Raw genomic sequence first — 11,936 nt, 5'->3', positions numbered from 1 at the left:
GTGGCGATAGAAATGATATGGGTGATAGTGATGGTAGAAAAGGATCAACAGAAAGAGAGAGAGATAGATAGAGAGAGAGAGAGAGAGAGAGAGAGAGAGGTTACATAGAAAAAGCTGTACTGACACACCAATGGGAAGACGAAGACAGGTGGTGTAGAAAACAAACATATGTATTAGTATAACGCTCACGAAGTCAAAAAGTCTTACGTTTCGAGCCTACGCTCTTCCACAGAAAGGAACAAACAAGGAGAGAAAAAAATGTGTATAGTGACTACCGATCTATCATGGCGATATATATATATATATATATATATATATATATATATATATTATATATATATATAATATATAGATAGATATAGATAGATAGATAGATAGATAGATAGATAGATAGATAGATAGACAGACATATCGTTATATATTGGATCATCCCATAAATAATGCGGTTTTTTTAATACTTATTTTATTTTTTTCAAAATCAAGATAAACAAAGTTTTTAGTCTAAAATATACTCTTCTTCATTTTCTATAATGCTCTTCTATCTATGTTATAGACTTGCGAGGCCTCTCTTCCAAAATTCACTCGTCCGTGATGATAAATACACTTCCAGTACTGACCTCGTCTACAGAATTCATATTTTTCCCGTGCGAAATGAATAGTAATCAGGTGGGGCAATGTCCAGCGAATATGGTGGGTGGGGCATCGTTTTCCACTAAAACAGCTCCAATCTTTGGAACGTCATCCTTTCTGTATGTGGCCGAGCATTATCCTGATGGAAGAACACCTTTCGTCTTGAAGATAAACATGGTTGTTTTTCTTCCAGCGCTGACTTAAGCCACCCAAGCTGCTCTCAGTAGATGCCTTTTGTTATCGTTTGGTTTGGGTTTAAAAGTTCAAAGTAGACTAAACATTTCATATCCCACCAGATAACAACACCTTACGTGGGTGAAGATCTTGATGTCGGTGTTTCTCCTTTCCCTACCCAGTGTCTTCGGCGCTTGACATTTTTATAGAGAACTCATTTCTCGTCACCAAACACTATTCGGTCCAAAATTGGTCCATTCGTGAGACGTGACAGCAAAGAAGAGCACAGATTCACTCACTGTGTGTGATCAGACACGGAAGGTCTGTGAAGAATCCTTTGACCCAATTTTCTGACTTTTCCGATGGCACAGGTGTCGATGAATGGTTGAATGACCAAATCCAAGCTTTTCTGCTAGTTCTTCAACAGTTACGGTGGGATTTTGTTCACCAGGGTTTGCAAGACGTCCTCGTCGAGCTCTATAGATCTTCCAGGACGCGGCTCGGTTTTCTAAGCTGTAGTTTCCGACTCAGAATTTCGCTTATTGTCCAATCCCCATATACTGCATTAATATTCCTCGCACTTTCCATTGCGTTGTTGCCTTCATTGAACTCATAAAGCAAAATATACCGAATATGCTCCTTTGTCACTTCCATTATAGCTTTGAAAAGTTAACTGTTAAAATTGAACTGCCCTCTTCAAAGCTTGCACTACGAATAAGTAAAACGAGGTAAAATTACTACCTGCTTTTATAGCAAGTTGATGCAGGTAGTTCATTCCCTCCCCCTCCGACTTTTAGTTCATGCAATTGAAAAGAAAAAAAACATTATCCCAATATATATGTATGTGTGAGTGTGTATGTATGTGTGTGTATAAGTATGTAAGTGTATATATGAATGTATATATATATATATATATAATATATATATATATGTATATGTATATATATATATATATATATTATATATATATATATGCATAAGTATGTATGTGTGTGTATAATATGCATATATTTATATATATATATATATATATATATATATATATATATATATATATATATATGCATATTATACATGTGTTATACATATATGTGTATATGAGTATACATACAAACAAGTTCGTGCGTTTATGCACTGTTGTAATATTGGGTTTCATATTCTAACCCAAATAATAGAGATCTTCCCATTGTCTTCGCAGTGTTTGTCTTAAGGTCACCTATGTTCCATCCTTTACAACGATCCTTCATTTCTTTTAACCGTTCCTAAAATTACTTTCTATTCTGCAGAAGTCTTTCCTTCTGGAAGTTGATTCAATGTATTAATTTCCATTACGTCTGAAAATATAATTCAATCATGAGTATATTTAAAACAGTATCTCTGATAAAAAAGAAAAAAAAATTCATTCTCACGATTAAGCATGATTTTAAAGTAATATGGTCCACAACCATGTCAAAGAAGTGGAATGTACCTAAAATCTAAGAAAAGTGAGCAACCAAAAGGGAAACGTCGAAATCGTGTTTCAGAATACATAAAGAAAAAGATTACCCAAACTAAAGCCGTGCTAAGTGAAACCGCGCGAACCGAGTACCGTCTAAACCGAGGGACATACATACATACATACATACATACATACATACGTACGTACGTACATACATACATACATTACATACATACATACATACATACATACATACATACATGTGGTTAGAGAAATACAAGAGGTAAAGGATATCTATGGACCATTAATAAGAAGTTTGATGATACAGTACCCCAGATACACTTTCGGCTTCATACCTCTTAGTGTTGGAGCAGCTGGGTACATACCAACCCAACTGGTGCAAAGTATGACTGAACTTGGGTTCTTGGGGAGAGAACGCAAACCCTCAATTCATACGCTATAGATGATCACGATATATGAGACTATAAAATTATGGAAGACCTTCTAAAGATTTAGAGCAGCGGTCCTCAACCATTTTTTTACCTATGGACCTCCTTTCATTCCTATTTTCCTCGGGTGGACCCTCGTAGCCATTCAATGTTTGAAAAATCCTATTATATATTCATCATTAAATATTATTAGGAATTGTATTTAAAAATTGTTAAGATATTTTGTGTGTTGTAGAAGTATGACTAATTCATTGCAAATAAATTTTAGTAACAAAATCTTATGCGGACCCCCAAGGGTCATATGGGCCCTGCTTGAGAATCACTGATATAGAGGATGATGAACAAAATAATGTTTTCCTTTACAACCTTGCAAGCAGGAGGCGTCAAAATGTATTTTTAATTCAAAATCCATTTTGAACAGTATACATACATACATACATACATACATACATACATACATACATACATACATACATACATACATACATACATACATACATACATATATACATACATACATACACACACACAGACATACACACACACACATACACACGAGCTGGTATAGGCGGCGAGCTGGCAGAAACGTTAGCACGCCGAGCGAAATGCGTAGCCGTATTTCGTCTGTCGTTACGTTCCGAGTTCAAATTCCGCCGAGGTCGACTTTGCCTTTCATCCTCTCGGGGTCGATAAATTAAGTATCAGTTACACACTGGGGTCGATATAATCGACTTAATCCGTTTGTCTGTCCTTGTTTGTCCCCTCTGTGTTTAGCCCCTTGTGGGTAGTAAAGAAATATATATATATAAATGTGTATATATATATATATATAGACGTAGGTGCATACATATATACATGCTCGCAGACGTGTGTTACAAAAGTTGTGACAGTGACTTCGAAGTCAGTGTCCGCCTCTATTATGTAAAACTATAAAAAAAAATAACTCATTAAAAATGTATTGAGTACTTGATCATTTTAATGCAAAATTGCTTATATTATTACTCGACAACAGGCGTGTGTGTGTGCATGTATGTGTGTGCGCGTGCGTGTATGTATTTACGCACCTACATTTTTTCAACTGATACGCTTCCTTCCTAAGTACCCCCACCCCCCACACATACTCCCATTATGGAAACCTATCAAGTTATAAACTTGAATGCTACACAAGTAAAGTATCACTGAAGAATAATTCTTGAATGTATATCTGTGTAGAGGCAGAAGCATGTATGTGTGTGCATCTTGGACATGTGTGTGGTGTGGAGGGAGAAGTATGCATATGCGCGCGCGTGTGTATTACTGTGTACGTGCGTTTGTAATATAACACGTTATTGCTAAGAAGAGGAAAACGAATATGAAGTATACCAAATAACCGAAAAGATGGAGTAGACAAGGTATCCCGTTAAGGAGATAATAATAATAATGATGATGATGATGATGATGATTTCTTTTATGACATATACCTATGTGTATGTATGTATGTATGTATGTATGTATGTATGTATGTATGTATGTATGTATGTATGTGTGTGTGTGTATATATATATATATACACATATATATATATATGTGTGTGTGTGACCGCGTGTGTACCGTTGGCGATTTTTTTCCCTCTGTCTTCCCTTCTGGATCTTTCCTTCTATGTTTCGGACGAAGAGCTCCGCTCGAAACGTTAAACCCTCCTTCTTTCCTGAGCGTCCAATAATACTATATCTGTTCCACGTCCTTGCGTTGTTGTGTTTTTTTGTGCTTTCATGTTTGGATTAACTTTATATATATATATATATATATATACGTACGTGCATACATACATACATATATATTTATATGTATATGAGTGTGTGTGTGTTTGTAAGTACCAGCGTATGTATGTATATATGTACGTATGTATGTATGTACGTACGCATATATGTATGTATGTATGTATGAAAGAAGTAACATCCGATCTCAATCAAAACTGCTTGACATCACAAAACTGTTTGACTTCTAGATGCTAACAAGTGCTCTTTCACTCATTCTTTCTCCCATTTTGACTCCCTTTCTCTCCCTTTATTTCTTCCCTTATACTTCTTTGACCCCCTCTCGTCGCTCTCACTCCCTCTCTCTCTCTCATATATGTGTATGTATGAGAGTGTGTGCATATTTGCGTGTTCGTGCAGAATATATACATACACACACACCACACACACACATATAAAATACATAAACGTATATATATATGCATATATATATATATAATATATATATATATATATATATATTATATATATATATACAAATATATATATATAGTATATATATATATATATATATATATTAATATATATATATATTATATATATATATATGTATATATATAGTTAATCCAAACAAGAAAGCACAAAAAACACAACAACGCGAGGACGTGGAACAAATATAGTATTATTGGACGCTCAGGAAAGAAGGAAAGAAGGAGGGTTTAACGTTTCGAGCGGAGCTCTTCGTCGAAAACATAGAAGGAAAGATCCAGAGAAGGGAATGCAGAGGAAAAAAAAATCGCCATATATATATATATATATTATATATATATATGTACACACACACACACATATGTATATACATAGATATATGCCTATCCATATGTATGAATATAAAAAAAAGGCTAAATAAAAGCTAAATATAAAAAAGCTAAATTTACTCGTACATTATAGACTTACATCTGTTTCAGATATTTATTTATTATGCTTTAATGGTTCAATTTAATCAATCGATCGATTCATCGATTAAAAGTATAGTGAACAGCCGTCGCAATGCTATCCTTATCGGAGTCCAACACATCGACTTGTATGTATAATTATATATAGTATCAGAAGTAGAGGAATTTCAATTATCCCCACGTGGTGAGTTGTAATATATATAAGAAATTAAAGAAGGAAAACGCACACAACGTAGTTTTAATATAAATTTAGGTATATTTTACATTGTGTTTGTCGACCTGTTTTACTTTCGCTTTCATTTATTCATAAAGTCCACACACAACATAGACAGAAAATTTTTCTTAAGAAAAATACGTATTTAAATAAGTTTTAATGTCATGATTAGCGAAAGCGAAACCGGTCGGCAAACACAATATAATATATATTAAAAATTATATTAAAACTATGTAAAGTGTGCGCATTTTCTTTCATTTCTTATATATATATATGCCTGTATGCATGGGCGACTACTGGTCTTCCATAAACAACCTTGCCCGGATGTGCCTGGGAGGGTAACTTTCTCAGTGCAATCCCACGGTTAGTCATGTCCGAAGGGAATCTCAACTTGTTCTGTATATAAGAATTCTGTCATTGAACTTACAGCATGTAATTGCGGCGGCGGCTATTTTTGCTGCTATTGTTGTTGTTCATGATGCTTATCCCCTAAATCAGTAAACTTTCAATCAAAACTGGTTCAGTGACGAGCATCATCCCTTTCAAACGAGTAAGTTATCTAGATAGCTAATTAGTTATTCATTTTTGACCCAATAGAATATACAGAAACAATTTTAAATGTTTAACTATACTTTGATGTCAGCTAAAACGCCGAGATGCGGCGATTTTGGTTAGTGTAGATTTTTATATTCTTCAAATTTATATGAGCCCCCATAAGAGCTAAATTACAGACCGTATCCTGAAATGAATGGTAATATTTTACGATTTCTGTAAGCGCGAAATCCCGTAACCTAAGGTGCCAATAAGGCGGGGGTGGAGTCTGTTTATGTGTGTACGCATGTGTGTTTGTGTATCTGTGAGTAATTCGACTCATTTTTAGACATATCTTAGCATAGATGCAAACATACAGATATGCGCACATATGTTTATGCGTATGTGTGCGCGCGCTCGCGTGTATGTCGCGTGCGCGCAGGTGCGTATGTGTATAATTACATATACAAATACGCACATATAAATACATACACAGCTAATATTAGACATTTTTTTTTCATGACATTTAAATCCTATCCAATTTCAAATCTGTACTCGGCCCGATTCAATATTGCCCGGTGACTGAGTGCTTTAATTAACATTTGAACCGAATACTGGAAGTATCCCTGAGAAAAGCCGGCATATTTTCTTATAAACACACTTCAGAGCCTAATGAGATGATGTATAATTAGATGATAGATATGAAGGCGGCGAGCTGGCAGAAACGTTAGCACGCCGGGCGAAATGCGTAGCCGTATTTCGTCTGCCGTTACGTTCTGAGTTCAAATTCCGCCGAGATCGACTTTGCCTTTGATCCTTTCGGGATCGATAAATTAAGTACCACTGGGGTCGATGTAATCGAGTTAATCCGTTTGTCTGTCCTTGTTTGTCCCCTCTGTGTGTAGCCCCTTGTGGGTAGTAAAGAAACAGATATGATAGAAGGATGGCTTGATTTCTTTTATTATTTGATACCTTGATGCTTTTCTCGTTAATTTCTTATTCCATTCATCTCAAATCTTAAGACATTGGACTTGGAATTTATGCTGCTGGGGCTTTTAAGAAACAGTTGAGATTTCAACAAATTCTTTACATTTTTCTATTTCTCTCTTCAAGACAAAGCAAGACGTGAGAACATGTCTCTATAATACAACACTCCACCTTAGACAGAATAACATTTTAGTTTATTGGAATATAACGTAGTAGTAGTAGTAGTAGTAGTAGTAGTAGTAGTAGTAGTAGTAGTGGTAGTGGTAGTAGTAGTGGTAGTGGTAGTAGTAGTAGTAGTACTGATAGTGGTAGTAGTAGTAGTAGTAGTAGTAGTAGTAGTGGAGGTGGTGATCGTGGTGGTCGTCGTCGTCGTGATGGCGGTGGCGATTGGTAATTACTAAGTGTGTCATATATTATACACCTGTGTACCTGCAGGTCTTCAAGTATAATGTGTGACACACTCAGCAATTGCCAGCTGATACCAGCTTGTACTAATGCACAGAAACAGTTGTAGAGATTTGGACCAAAGCCCGTTCAATCCATCTTCTTGTATTATAATGTGTATGTGTGAGAGTGTGTTTTAAGCGAAAGAACGTGAAAAAATCTTCAAAGATAGTTCACTATACCATGAAAATGTGTCAACCTACTCTTAAATACAATTCCTTTCGCCTAAAATAATTATCAAAACATTTCTTGGGTTTGAAACCCTCAAGACAGCCGAATTTCTTTCTTTTTTTTTTTTGTCATCAAGGACAATGTAATTTACCCTCATCCGTTGAAGAGGGATGGTTGACATTGAATGGAGATGACAGAACACATGAACACAAAAGCAAACACACCGGTATACGGAAATACACACATAAAAATCACATATTTACACACACAAGGTTTTTTGTGGTAACCACTAGTGACATTTTTACTTTATCTTCGGAGGTGGGGGACTACAGTAGCAAATGTGCGCGTGTGTGTGTTAAGGTGCACAATAGCAGATGTGTACATTCTGAAAGGTTACATACTATTAAAAAAAAATAATAAATAAATATTTACCAAGTATTGAAGAGGAAAACGTTCTGGAGGTGCAAACTTGATTCTGTTGATGACAACATGAAGTATTGAAGAACGGCAAATGTCCGAAACGTGAAGCACCAAATGATCGAGCTTTTGACCGTGGTTTGATTTAATCAAGGTCAACTTAATGCTACATGACAAGGGTCCGCAGAATTTCCCTGAGAAGTACTTTAAGAATACGGGTGTTTATGGTGGCACTCAGCCACTTGCACGTTGATTTCACGGGCAGACTGTTACGTTGATTAACTGGAACCTTCGTTGTCGTCATTGACGAAGTGTAAATATATGCATATATGCATATATATACATATAGATATATACATACATACACACACATATATAGTTCAAATGTACAAAGTGTGTGTGTGTGTACATATATACATATATATATATATATATATATATATACACACACATTCAAAATGTGACCGCCTGTGTACCGTTGGCGATTTTTTTCTTCTGTCTTCCCTTCTCTGGATCTTTCCTTCTATGTTTCCGACGAAGAGCTCCGCTCGAAACGTTAAACCCTCCTTCTTCCTTTCCTTCCTGAGCGTCCAATAATACTATATTTGTTCCACGTCCTCGCGTTGTTGTGTTTTCATGTTTGGATTAACTTTACACACACACACACACGCAAATATATATATAATATATATATATATATAATATATATATATATATATATATATAATGAATATATACATATATATATATATGAATATATACATATATATAATGAATACATACATACATATATATATACATACATATATATATATATATATATATATATATTATGGAGTTGAATCTAACAACTGTACCCTAACACTTTTCGTAACTTGTCCCTGCTATCTACCCTCAACCGTTACCTTTACAAAGGTAAAGAAATCCCCTTCACCACCACCATCACTACTACTACTACTACTACTACTACTACTACTACTGCTACCACCACCACCACCACCACCACCACTACCACCACTACTACTACTCTGAAGAGCTTGTAAATTCCGAACCAAATACTTGATAGCATTTAATTTCATTGCTGTAAGTTCGGAGTTCAAATCCTTACGAGATCAATTTTTCTGATTCACTGAAATAAATACCATTAATATACTAGTAAGCCATTTAATCGATTCTCACCCTCTTCTACAAATTTGCGTTTTGTGTCTCAGTTTCAAGTCTTTAATCCTGCTTCAAATTCCATATAAAATGTTAACCATTTTTTTTTTGTTTTTGTTTTCTTCCTTTTCCTGTTCTTTTATTTAAACAACAATACACCACTTTTAAACTTCTAAATATTACTTTTTTTCTTTTATCCTTTCAGGTTTTCCTTATGTAAGTAGAAACATCTTTTCACCTTTATGCATACCACATAATTATCTCTACTTCAAATTTTATTTCTTTCCGGACTCAACGCAGAAAATACAATTCGAACATTAACCTTTAACACACTGACTTTTCTCTAGGTTTGTTTCCCCTTCCACTGCCCCGTTACTACAGGGAAGAAAATTAATATGCTGCCATGATGCACCTACAGTGTGGTAAAGGTTAAGTTGGGCGGTGGATTAGTGGTTATTAACTTTGTGAATTCACTCGACTAAATTTAAATCGTGCTACTAATTGTTATTTTATTACTTCTATGGTGTCTCTTATATTCTGGGGTTAATCTATCTTCTTCTTTTTATCTTTGTTTTTTTTATTTTTATGCATTTACGAGCATTGAGTCTGAGAGAATTACCTTAAGTTTTCATAAACTTTAAAAGGAATATTGTAAATTATGTAATAGCCGAATGTGGAGTTTCTATGCTTGTCAGGTCGTCTGTCTTCAGGTTTATGCATTTCAATTATATATTTTTCATTTATTTTAATTGGGTGAAGCATCTATATAGTAACTGGCACTCTATAAGCATCTATATAGTAACTGGCACTCTATAAGCATCTATATAGTAACTGGCACTCTATAAGCATTTATATAGTAACTGGCACTCTATAAGCATCTATATAGTAACTGGCACTCTATAAGCATCTATATAGTAACCGGTTACATCGAGTATTCCAGTTGATCCAATCAATGGAGCAGCTCACTCGCAAAATTAATGTGCGAGTGGTTGAGCACTCCACTGACACGCGTACCTTTAACGTAGTTCTCAGGGAGAATCTGACACATTTGGCCCTTTGAAATACAGGTACTACTCATTTATGCCGGCTGAGTGGATTGGAGGAACGTGAAATAGAGTGTCATACTCAAGGACACAACGCGCTACCGGGAATCGAACTCGCGAATATGCTTAACCACTAAGCCACGCGCCTTCAGCTATATAGTTCTGTAAGATACAATTATGAGATTATAGTGTGGATGCTTAACTTAAACAAAGTGATTTTTCGATATGCATTTGTATGTTTCATTATTGTGTGGTTGATTAACTCTTTTGATTGCTAAACTAGGTACCTACTGAAACCTCCAGAACTTCATTCTTATTTCTTTACTGCCCACAAGGGGCTACACACAGAGGGGACAAACAAGAACAGACAAACGGATTAAGTCGATTACATCGATCCCAGTGCGTAACTGGTACTTAATTTATCGACCCCGAAAGGATGAAAGGCAAAGTCGACCTCGGCGGAATTTGAACTCACAACGTAACGACAGACGAAATGCCGCTAAGCATTTCGTCCGGCGTGCTAACGTTTCTGCCAGCTCACCGCCTTTCCAGAACTTCATTCTGCTGGATCTACGTTGCTTTTATATCCCTTTTATATAACTTTTATATTATTTGCATTGATAAATTGAGTGAATCCTCATATACATGCATGGGGAAAAGTTTTGATGTAAAGTTATGGTATTCACGTTGCGCTTCACTTAATTCTCAATCTAGTATTGATGTTCGAAAGAATAGTGAGCTTGTCAACCCATCGGGCTCCTTGAGTATTGCTTGAAGTTTCCATTTAGTCAGACTCATGGATCTTTTCCTTTTGAACGGCAGATGTCAACACACTTTCTAGTTAACTAAACACTTTTAAACTTCGTATACTGGTAAAATGTGTTTATAAAACATCATTTTCTCTTGGTTTTATTAAGAAAATTCTATAGTTTGTAAGATATTTCGTCTGAAAATTCGAGCATTTCGGCAATTTTAACCAATCGATTACCTCCATTCAACTAAAATCATTTGCTGTGTCTAAAACTGAGACAACATCCTGTAACTAACCCTAAACCTCCCCCCTAACCCAAACCCTAAATTTTTTTTCTTAATTGTTAAATTAATTTAATTCCATTGCTTTAGTTTTACACGCGTAACAATTAAATTAATTTAACAATTAAGAAAAAAAAATTAGGGTTAGGGTTAGGGTTAGGGGGAGGTTTAAGGTTAGTTACAAGATGTTGTCTCAGTTTTAGACGCAGCAAATGATTTTAGCTCAAAAGAGAGCATAGGATTGGTTGAAATTCGAAAAATTAAACTACGTTAAACAAACAAATTACAATTTTCTCAAGAAAGCCAAGAGAAAAAAATGTTTTATTTTGACAGATTCTACCAGTATACGGAGTTTAGAAATTGTCTGCCGTTCAAAAGGAAAAGATCTAGACTCATTAATAAGAAAAATAGTTGTTTATTTCCAGGTGAACGCTTAACGATCCCTCAGGACCCTTCTATTTAGGATCATTTAGTCTTTCGTGGATATCTAAGATTGCATTATCTAATGTATCATTTCCTGCCTTTAAACGATGACAGAGTTATTGAAGGGAGACTT

General features: G+C 35.2%; 1 protein-coding gene across 4 annotated transcripts in view; it reads left to right on the top strand.

Moving 5' to 3' along the window:
- The window catches only part of LOC115217374 (bone morphogenetic protein 2-like), a 248,443-nt gene that overhangs the window by 149,914 nt on the left and 86,593 nt on the right, over positions 1 to 11,936 (top strand). For 3 of the 4 annotated variants that reach the window (XM_029787050.2, XM_036507692.1, XM_036507694.1), the window contains exon 4: positions 9,511 to 9,521. The exons of the other annotated variant lie outside the window; for it this stretch is intronic. The gene's annotated coding sequence lies outside the window, so the exon portion shown is untranslated. The remainder of the gene's footprint in view (positions 1 to 9,510; positions 9,522 to 11,936) is intronic. 4 annotated transcript variants of the gene reach the window in all.

This window comes from Octopus sinensis, linkage group LG11 (assembly GCF_006345805.1).
Source record: "Octopus sinensis linkage group LG11, ASM634580v1, whole genome shotgun sequence".
Lineage (NCBI taxonomy): Eukaryota > Metazoa > Mollusca > Cephalopoda > Octopoda > Octopodidae > Octopus > Octopus sinensis.
This window is presented reverse-complemented; position numbering and strand designations above follow the sequence as displayed.